At 36.1% G+C, this 11,399-nt stretch overlaps 1 long non-coding RNA gene across 1 annotated transcript in view; it reads right to left on the minus strand.

Annotated features, from left to right (window-relative positions):
- The window catches only part of LOC128640017 (uncharacterized), a 29,362-nt gene extending 18,214 nt beyond the window's left edge, over nucleotides 1-11,148 (minus strand). Inside the window, exons 1-3 of the long non-coding RNA XR_008399283.1 lie at nucleotides 11,067-11,148; nucleotides 7,871-8,012; nucleotides 5,896-6,000 (exon numbers count right to left, since the gene is read on the minus strand). This is a non-coding gene — a long non-coding RNA (uncharacterized LOC128640017). The remainder of the gene's footprint in view (nucleotides 1-5,895; nucleotides 6,001-7,870; nucleotides 8,013-11,066) is intronic.
- Nucleotides 11,149-11,399: the final 251 nt, after the last annotated feature.

Genomic DNA, 11,399 nt, shown 5'->3' on the forward strand with positions numbered 1-11,399 from the left:
TACGTCTCTCTTTGTCTTAAGTCCGTTAATCTATTTCTACCCCATTTAGATGAAATATGTCAGATTATTTACAGGAAGCTAATAGGATCCTTTTAGATCAAAATTATTATAAAAAACTCACATTTAATCCTACTAAAACTTATATGATTCAGTTAATTAAAATGGTAGATAAAGGGTTTCTAGAGGGGATCTTAACAAAAAAGGAGAAAGAATATCTGGTCCCTATGTCACCCAATCTAGCATATTACTATCACCTCCCGAAAATACACAAGTGTACCAATAATCCACCGGGTAGGCCCATTATTTCGGGCATAGGGAGTCTGACCTGCAACTTATCTGAATATATTGATCATTTTTTAAAAAAAATAGTTAAGGGGCTTCCGTCATACATCAAAGACACCCCAGACCTAATAGCTAAGTTATCAAAAATAGAAAAGGCAGGACGCAAACTTATTTGGTTCACTTGTGACGTGACAGCTCTCTATTCAAATATAGAGCACCATCTGGGTATAGATGCTATAGATGTTTTTTTGAAGAGAGATCAATTTTTACCCAGTAAACAGAGATTATTTTTGTTGGAAGCAATTTCATTTGTGTTGAAACATAATTATTTTGTTTATCAGGAACAATTTTTTTTGCAGATCAAAGGAACGGCCATGGGCACCAGATTTGCCCCCAGCTTTGCAAAATTTATTTATGGGGGTGTTTGAAGAAAGATACATATATAGTTCCCCTCTGGGGGTGAATCTGGTGTTCTATGGCCGTTTTATAGATGACCTTATTTTTATTTGGGAAGGTTCAGAGGATAAGGCCCTAGACTTTATTAAATCATTGAATGAAAACAACATGGGACTTAAGTTTACTCATAATATTAATATAGATCATATTGAATTTTTGGACTTGGTACTATATTGGGACCAAGTAGGTCATGTAGTGACCAAAACCCACTTTAAAACAGTGGATACAAATAGTTACTTGAATTATAAAAGCAATCATTATAAGGCATGGAAGAGAAATATTCCATACAATCAGTTTTCTAGAATTCGTAGAAATTGTACTAATTTAACTCTATATGACGAACAAGCAGGTATCCTAAAAAAGAGATTCTTTGAAAGGAATTATCCTGGGGACCTAATAGAGGAGAGCTATTTAAAGGCTAGAAATAAAGATAGGTCTGAATTCTTCAAAACTACAAAAGAGAAGGAAAATCTAGAACGTAAAAATCTAGATGAGATAGGCACGAATAAGAACAAAGTGAATAAAAATAACAATCTGAGATTTATAACTAAATATACCTCAAACCATGATAAAATTAAGAGAATTGTTCGCAAGCATTGGAACATTCTATTGAATGATCCGGTATTAAGGAACATTTTAGATGAAAACCCCATATGTACGTTTAAAAGAGCACCTACTTTAAAAAATAAACTTGCCCCTAGCAAAATAGTGATGAAGAAATTTGGAAAAAATGGTGAACATAAGACAAAAAATTGGCTGTCTAATAAGAAAGGGTTCTATAAATGTAATAGAGCTAACTGTGGGCTCTGTGATTTTACAAAGGGAGATAAGTATAAGTTCAGGTCTTTTTCTACGAAAGAAGAATTTGAGATAAAGACTTATTTTTCATGTGATTCCTCTTTCGTAATATACTTACTGGAGTGCAAGTGTGGCTTACAGTATATAGGGAGAACATCTAGACCCCTGAAAAAAAGATGGGGTGAGCACATGAGAAATGTGAAAAAATCGTGTACTAAACATAGTGTCTCTAGACATGGAGTTTGTTGTCCTGATGGGCAGACAGATCTGTATAGTATTTTTCCTATTGAACAAATCTCATCTAAATGGGGTAGAAATAGATTAACGGACTTAAGACAAAGAGAGACGTATTGGATTTGGAAATTAAAAACATTAAATCCATATGGTCTGAATGAGAATCTTGATATGGCGGCATTTAACTAGGTCACAGCCCTATCTAGTTATGAGTTAATAGTTTTTCTCATTATCATTAATCATTCCCTATTATTAGTTTTCAACTTAATAGACTCTGTTCAGATACATTATAATATTCCACCAACAATTAAAGATCTCACTACGAAACCCCAGAGAGAGAATTTGAGTGGGACAGCTTCATTACATGATGTAATCTGTATTAACAACAGTACACATAGATTAATATATTTTTATATATAATGAGTAACATCATTATTTTTAGGTATTTACATTGTGTATAGGAGTATTCGCATTTGTTATCTTTGTTATTAGGGGTAATATTTTTAATATTTTTTATTTTTATATATATTCATATATATTTTTACATAGCATTAGATCTTGTATATTTCAGACCATGGAGTTATGAATCATTGTTTCTGATATATAGTACAGTAATTTTTGTAAATGCATGAAGGAGTACTATCCCTATTAGGGGCTAGAACGTACGCATCAATATCCTTGTAACGCCATAACGTAAATAGCCACTTTTGGTAATCTTGTGTATATTATCATGGAATAGCTAATTGCCACCTGTATTTTAAATGATATTACGCTATCCGCAGCAACCCGCACACCAGAAATTAGTGGATATACACTTACACACACGTTAGAGGTGTGTCACCACAGTACCCTGTGGTTGGTCTGATATTTCATTCAGATGACCAATCGTTCTGACGGTAATACACACCCCTGTTTACTATGGGGATTGTATACTCCTTCACGCATGCGCTTTAATTCGGCTTGAACGCCGAGTTAAGCTAATATAAGCTGTGCAGTTTAGATATGGTTTATTCACCTGAGGAAGCGGTCAAGGTAGACCGGGAAACGCGTTGTGATATATGTTTATGAAATAAACATTTGTTTTTAACCATATCTTATCACGGCTGAGTGATATATGTTTAGGAATCGTTATTTTAACAAACACTTGAAATCCGATCATAGCTACCAGCCCACCTGGTTTGGGCATCTCTCATATTACAAACACAGCGAGAGAAAGGAGCAGGTGAAAGGGTTCAAGCTGCAAATTGCTGCAGATCGTACACAGTACTAGGAGCACACTGAGGACGAGAGACCAGCTACCTGGACAGCTGTTAATGCTCCAGAAAGTCGTTGTAGCACTTCTCAAGTGCTTTACTTCTCGTAAGTACCATTTATGTGTGGGGAGTGAACAACTTTTAATACAGATTCACACAATGTTGGCGCCTTCTTCTTTATTGTATTCTATACAGATTTGCCACGTTTGAATTGCCTTCAACTTTTGGAAGAAGTCTTTTGCTGCCATACCATCAATATTTCAACTTTGGACTTTTGGGGTCACACACCTGATATCGGTTTGATTGACATTTTTGTTTATGAGTTTGTCTCACACCACCCAGTGTGTGGGACATTTATTGTTGTGTTTATGCACTTGTATATGATTATTTACACATAATCTTTTGCTCACATTTGTTTTATATATGTATAAGGAAACATATCTGATTTTTGTTGTTTTTAGGCGCTGCTGATTTATCACACTTTTTGTACTTACAAATGTACCACTTCCTGTTCCTTTAAAAAGGGAATTAAACCCACAATTTCTCTTTCCAATTTCTTCTTGCTCTCAAATTTGCTTCATTCTCATGGTATTCTTTGTTGAGTAGATACATAGGTAGGTGTCTGGTGCACTACATAACAGGAAATAGTGCTGCCATATAGTGCTCTTGCAAATGGATAACATTCTTGTAAAACTGCTGCCATATAGTGCTCCAGAGCTTACCTCGGCTTTAAAAAAAATATACTATTTAATCCCTTCAATGCACAAAGGTGGGGAATCGCTGATAAAATTGGTTTTTGCTAATCCCATGCACTGCAGGCCGGGGACCATTAGTGAAGCAAAGAGTTAGTGATCATTACAGCCTCCCAGAACCAGTTCTCACCTATAGAGGCAATAGGAACAAGGTACAGTTTATATAGAGGGTGTGCGAGTTCTAGATGTGTTACAATAGTCACATTTTATCTATACTGATGAACCTATGAGATGGTGACAAAACAAGTTGAAATCCTTAAAAATGCCAAATGCTTAAGTTTTGTTTTGTGATTTGGAAATAAACAATTTTAAAACAGCTGTCCTTATTACTTCTATTATCAAATGGGCTTCATTCTCTTGTTATCCTTTGCTGAAAGAACATTGCACTACTGGCAGCTAGCTGAACACATCTAGTTAGCCAATCACAAGAGACAAATGTCTGCAGGAACCAATAAGCAGCTAGCTCCCTTTACTGTAGGATATGTGCATATTCTTTTTTTGACCAGAAATACCAAGAGAAAATTGAAGTGTATTTAGAAGTGAGGTAGACAGATATTCCTTCCACCTGGGCCATGTGAATTTTTAAACCCGGAACCTAAGGAAGCAAGTGTGTGTACACATCATGATAACATAATGAGATCTGATTAACTGAAACTCAACCCATTGTAATAGGCTGTGGTTTAAAAGCACAAAACCAGCTACTTCATATACACAAATAAACCTGAAAATGCAATTTCTCACATTTTATCTACTGCAGCTGGTATAAACAAGTCATTCCAAATAAATATAAAAACTATTTTACAGTGTACTGTCCCTTTAAGTTTAATTTTTTTTTACCACTGGCTGTTATTATGATCCCATGCGCAAGCAAGTAAACCTTTACATTAAAAGGGACAGTCTAGTCAAAATTAAACTTCATTTTTCAGATAGGACTTGTAATTTTATTCAACTTTCCAATTTACTTTTATTATCAAATTTTCTTTGTTTTCTTATTCTTGGTTGAAACTAAACCTAGGTAGGGTCATATGCTAATTTCTAAGCCCTTGAGGGCTGCCTCTTACCACATTTTTTAAATTGCTTTTAACAACAAGAGACTGTGGGCCATATAGATAATACTGTGTTCAAGCACAAGGAGTTATTTAAGAGTTAGCCCAGCACAATACTAAATGCAACTCAATAGATTTTATATAGTCACATTCATGTGATGAGGGGGGCTTTCAGAAGGTTCTTAGATACAAAGTAATCAGAGGTTAAAAATAAAATAAAAAGTATTAATATAACTGCTGGCTGTGCAAAACTGGGGGGGGGGGGGTAATAAAGGGATTTTCTGTCTTTTAAAACAATAAATCTATCGTAGACTGTCACTTTAAAAAATAGCTGCCTATGCTCGTCAATCTTGCTTAAGAAGCTAAAACACTATTTTATCTCAGAAAAAAAAAGCTATATTGCCCCACAACATACTATTTAATGCCCCTTTAAGAGACAAGATATACACTAGGACTATCAAATTCTTTCCCTATTCCTTTAAGGATAAAAAGTCAATCAAAATTAAAAAGTACAGTCAGGCCTCAAAAAGACACCGCAAGGACAAGTGGACAACATTACAGGGTCATTATAGTGGTAAAATTACATTAGTTAGAATATGTCATTTTAAGACTAGTAATCCTGTACCACTGTGTGGGTTAACACACAGTAGAAATACTGCTTGGGACCCCCAGAGCAGTGCCGGTCCCAATCAGCAGCGCTTTCTGCTTGGGACTAGCAGTGCTCTGTGGGTCTTGAGCAGGACATTGTCTAATACTATGTGTTTAGTCCCAAGCAGATACAATCAGTAACACAACTCAGATGTTTAACTAGCGCCACCAATTGGGACCAGCACTGCTTTGCTGGTCCGAAGAAGTACTTCTACTCTGCGTTTACCCCTTTGCGGGTTAAAACACACAATAATGCAGGGTCGCTAGTCTTAAAGTTCCATTTGCCAATAACAAATTAGAGCATGTAATGGTTTGACTATTATCACCATTTAATTATACTATATGCAACAAAAATGATCTACTGTTATACAGGAAACAGCTTGAATACTATGAATTTAATGTATTCTACAACAATTTAACTCTTACCTGGTTTAACAAAGGAGGCACAGACATTTCTTTTGACAATAAGCTAGACACTAAGTGTTGGCTGTATGTCACCTGGTGCTGTAGATCTGATAACTTTAGCATCACCTACAGATACGTGGAAAAAAAAAATACATACTACTTAACGTAAGAAACAGGACATTGTGGTAAATTTGCATTGCCTATAGATAATACTCCAGTAGAAAATGCAGAGATAAAACCCTTATAAGAATGAACCTTAGATATGAACATAAAGTCTTAAGGTCTATATTCTGGGCTGCACAGCATATCTATTTAGTGGGTTTAAGTGGTTAGCTATATGACCAAATGCTTCAAAACTACCGCCTAACAGTCACTCCATATCATCATTTCATAAAGGCAACAATTCTAAAATAAAGAGCATAAGAAGGGAAAGAAGAGTAAGAAATCCAGTTGTCTGTGGAATGGTATAAAAGGATCAGGAATTAGGTTAGTAAAGATTTGGTAATTATAGGCAGTGACAGAGCAATAATAAATACAACAAGAGTTTACCATGAATGTTAGTTGTGCATTTTCTAGGCTGGGCTTGCATGGGACATATGATGGGGAGCATGACCTAAGGCTGAGGAGACAAACTTGTAATGTACCACAGTATATAACTAGCCTTGGGTAGCTTCAGCAGGGGCCCGCTGCTTCCACTTCCCAAAGACACAGCTGCTATGAAGACCGTTTGCTGTACCTACCGCTAATAAACATATGGAAGAGAGAGATCTTTGCCAAAGAGGAGTTACTTGGATATAGCATGTGTGAAGCAGTCATGTAGGAAAACAAGACAAGGGTCCTTAGAGTACTTTGAAAAGGAGAGATATAGTGGTCATGTACTTTAATAGGAGAAATGCATTAGGCTATTTTTATTTAATATAGACTATAAAGTCAGAAACTTTACTTTGAAAAATAGGGGAAAAAGGGAAAATTCAAAATGCTATATTAGAGGTAAATTATTTTATTTTAAAATATCATGCTCATAGGCGTCAAGAGACAATTTACAATCCACCATAGCTTTACAGCTGTATCCATGGGCACAGGGAGCAGGCGCGCACTGCTCCACATGTCCATAAAAACAGCTGCCACCATGAGCAGAGAGCTCACTGTAACATCTGCCAGTGATCATGTTGGGTCTAACAGGTCAGAAGAAAGTAAATTATGCTGTTAAGCAGCCATTGAAAATAAGGGGGGGGGGGAATAAAATGCCATGCTAGAGGCAGTAATTTATTTTAGACTATACATGACCAAAGGCTTCAGAAACAGTTTACGCCCCACCATAGCCTTACAGCTGTAGCCACGGGCACCAGGAGCAGGTGCGGACTGCTCTTAGTGTCCGTAACTACAGCTGCCACCATGTGCAGAGAGCTCACTGCAACATCTGCCAGTGACCATGTTGGGACTATCAGGAGGGAAGAAAGTAAAATTATGCTGTTAAGCAGCAATTGAAAATAAGGGGAGGGGGGGATAAAATGCCATGCTAGAGGCAGTAATTTATTTTAGACTATACATGCCCAAAGGCTTCAGAAACAGTTTACGCCCCACCATAGCCTTACAGCTGTAGCCACGGGCACCAGGAGCAGGTGCGGACTGCTCTTAAGTGTCCGTAACTACAGCTGCCACCATGTGCAGAGAGCTCACTGTAACGTCTGCCAGTGACCATGTTGGGCTTTACGGGAGAGAAGTAAATTATGCTGTTAAGCAGTCTTTGAAAATATGGGGGAAATAAAATATAATCCTAGGGGTAGAAATAAATTATTTTAGTCTAGTCACATGTCCAGAGGCTTCAGAAACAGTTTACACCCCACCATAGCTTTACAGCTGTAGCCACGGGCACCAGGAGCAGGTGCGGACTGCTCTTAGTGTCCGTAACTACAGCTGCCACCATGTGCAGAGAGCTCACTGTAACATCTGCCAGTGACCATGCGACACCTACATATTAATAACCTGTACTTACCTGCAAACTGGTCTCACAGCCTTGTTGAAGAAAATTAAGCTGTCATATGCTTGAAGTGTCCATAAAACCATTCTGCCATCCAACACCTGTTTATAACCCCTGGAGCCATTCTTGAGCTGGACAGATATTCCAAACAAGCCAGCTAGAAGAGACAAAATAGACTTAATACATTTACATTAGATTCCAGAGAAGTAACCTAGCAGAGGTTGTCAGGCTATGGCAACAGTATACAAAGGGATTTATTATAATAATTTGAGAAACCATTAATTTAGCCTGAGTGAGAGAGTGAGAATATATAATATATATATATATATACACACACACACACACACACACATATATATATATATATACACACACATATACACACATATACAGTGCTCGACAAATCTGTTTAAAAATTAGGAGCCAGTAAGAATATTTAGGAGCCAGTGGTAGCTATATATAGATATAAGGAGAAAAACCCAAAAAGACAGAGCCACAGGTAAAATTACATACATACACAAACATCCATTTTACCTGCTGGAGTGCATTGCATTGTTAACAAGTAGCTAGTTTACCCTTATTTTGGCATTTGAAATAGCTGATTTAGCCTGTGGTATCCCAACCTATACTGAAAGTTTTTGGACTTAAAAGGACAGTCATTTTGGGAACAAAAACCATTTAAATTTTTTTTTACATTTTTATAATTAAAATCCATTAATATTGTTTGTGCATTTTAAATTTATAAGCTTCCCAGTGCCCTCTGAAATCAACTTTCAAAGACCAATAAGCAGGGCAGTCATACGACCTCTGTGTACACCTGCTCATGCAGACTGTCTGGCTTATTCATCCGCGCACAGAAACTGAGCAGTGCTTGAGAATGCTGGTGCACCGGCAACCAATCAGCCTTCTCTGCAAGCTGACATCTCCAAGGCAACCACAAAGCATCCTCCGCGTCTGCAGCTCAATTTGAGCAGATCTGCAAGCAGTGGTTGTTCATTTTCTATTATGAGACCAGCAGAACTATAACAGCTATATTTTAAATGAAGAAAAGTGTCTGTTTTGTTTACCAAGCCCCTTACAGCGAGTGCCCCAGACTACCTCATCAACAGTGCTAAACTGGGAGCTCCCAAGTACGTTTGTAAAAGGTTTTATACTGGATTTTTAGATCAGTATCTGTGTATCTTATTCTTTATAGTAGTGTCTATTACATGCAGTTAAAGGGACACTGAACCCAAATTTTTTCTTTCGTGATTCAGATAGAGCATGCAATTTTAAGCAACTTTCTAATTTACTCCTATTAATTTTTCTTCGTTCTCTTGCTATCTTTATTTAAAAAAGGCATCTAAGCTTTTTTTTTCGTTCAGAACTCTGGATAGCACTTTTTTATTGGTGGATGAATTTATCCACCAATCAGCAAGGACAACCCAGGTTGTTCACCAAAAATGGGCCGGCATCTAAACTTACATTCTTGCATTTCAAATAAAGATACCAAGAGAATAAGGAAAATTTGATAATAGGGGTAAATTAGAAAGTTGCTTAAAATTGCATGCTCTATCTGAACCACGAAAGAAAAAATTTGGGTTCAGTGTCCCTTTAAATGAAAATTGGTGTATACTGTCTCTATAATGATTTCATATACTTGTAGTTGCTTAATCAAAATAAAAGCAATTAACTTGTAATGTGTTATTAAAATATATTTGACATCATAATCCCTTTATTATCTATTCCCTAGTTTTGCATAACCAACGCTGTTATAGAAATATACTTTTTACCTCTGATTAACTTGTATCAATGCTTCTGAAGACTGCCTCCTTATCTCAGACCTTTTGACAGACTTGCATGTCAGGCAATAAATGTGCTTACTCTTAAATAAATCCACGGCCACGTGCACAATGTTATTTATATGAAACATGAACTAAAGCCCACTAGCAGTAAAAACTGTCAAATACATTCAGATAAGAGGCGGCCTCCAAGGGCTTATGAGCCTACCTAGGTTAGCTTTACACTAAGAATACAAAAAGAACAAAGCAAATTGGAAAGTTGTTTAAAATTGCATGCACTATCTGAATCATGAAAGTTTAAGTCTGACTAGACTGTCCCTTTAAGTCCAAGTAATTGACAAACTATGTAAACACAGCCAGCAGAAGAAATGACACTCCTGGTGGGTAGAAGAGATAACTAAATAAAATACTTTTCCATTGCAAGTATTGGGGTTTGGTTTACAAACAGACACAAGATAAGGAAGCAAATGTGTGTACACAAACTGGTAACATAATGAGATAAATTGTACCTGCAAGGTCAACCAAGTTTAAAACCAGAAATGTAATATCTTATAAATAAACCTGAATATGCAATTCCCCATACACTTTATATACTCTGCAACTGGTATAACAAGTCATTGGAAATACATTAAGCAAAAAACTATTTTACTGTATACTGTCCCTTTAAATAGAAAGGTAAAAACAGAATTGTGCATAAATGCATTTAAACAGAAGCATTTACACAATACTGGATACAAAACATGTTCAAACAACACAAAGCCCACTGAATGAATGTAAAGAGTAATATACTAGCAGGCAAGTTTATTCCTTTTTTTTAAAAAATAAATATTTAAAAAAAACCTTCCTTGTGCAAGTAATGCACCCATTTATTTAAAATGTTGGCTGTTTCTATTGGATACTTCTAGAGACATTTACAGACTGATCTCTTACACTAAAAAAATAATCTGCCATTGCAAAAGTTTCAGTTCCTTCCTAGCCTGATTATGTGCTTACCCACAAACAAGCTACACATTCCACTCATTCAGTACAAAGCAGTTTGTTTTTTACACTGCAGAGCTGTAACTCATTTACTTAGGAACTTTTTATCCACTGAAATCAAGAGAACTGTCTCTTATTTGTAATCTGAGCTATAGATCAAATCAATGCTACACAACTACACGTTTAGAACATCAAGAAATCTTTTGTAAAAGTTTAACAGCAAAATGCTTACAGTATTAATGGAGAAAGCACACGTAATGAAGATAGTGCATTTATAGGATTCTGCATTGCAGCTAAACAGTTTACTAGGTCACATTAAAAGCATAATAAGCAGACAATAATTATTGTCTCATATACACACTCATCTGCAGGCAAACACATGATATAAATATCACTGCTGAATATAAGATATAAATCACATATTTAACACAACAAAGTAAAGCAAATTTCACCTTCTGAACAGCACAAACATCTCACAATTTTTTTGGCGCAATTTCAGCCTTCCAGAAGCAACCTCATGGCTTTATGATCATGTGGCATACAGCAACCAATCAGAATAAAGGTTTTTTTTTCTTGTTTTTTTTTTTTTTTTTTTTTAAACATGCTTTATTTGTATGTAACACTACATGATGAAAAGTGAATTTCTGACTAAACAGTTCCTTTGTATTATGTTTTTTTTCTAGCAGATTTAACAACATTGAATTAAATGTAAGTTATTTTCTTGGATATACAGCAATATTTAACTTTAAAAATTGGTATGGGGTGACCAACAATAATGCAGGACT

The sequence above is a fragment of the Bombina bombina genome, chromosome 1 (genome assembly GCF_027579735.1).
Source record: "Bombina bombina isolate aBomBom1 chromosome 1, aBomBom1.pri, whole genome shotgun sequence".
NCBI classification, from domain to species: domain Eukaryota; kingdom Metazoa; phylum Chordata; class Amphibia; order Anura; family Bombinatoridae; genus Bombina; species Bombina bombina.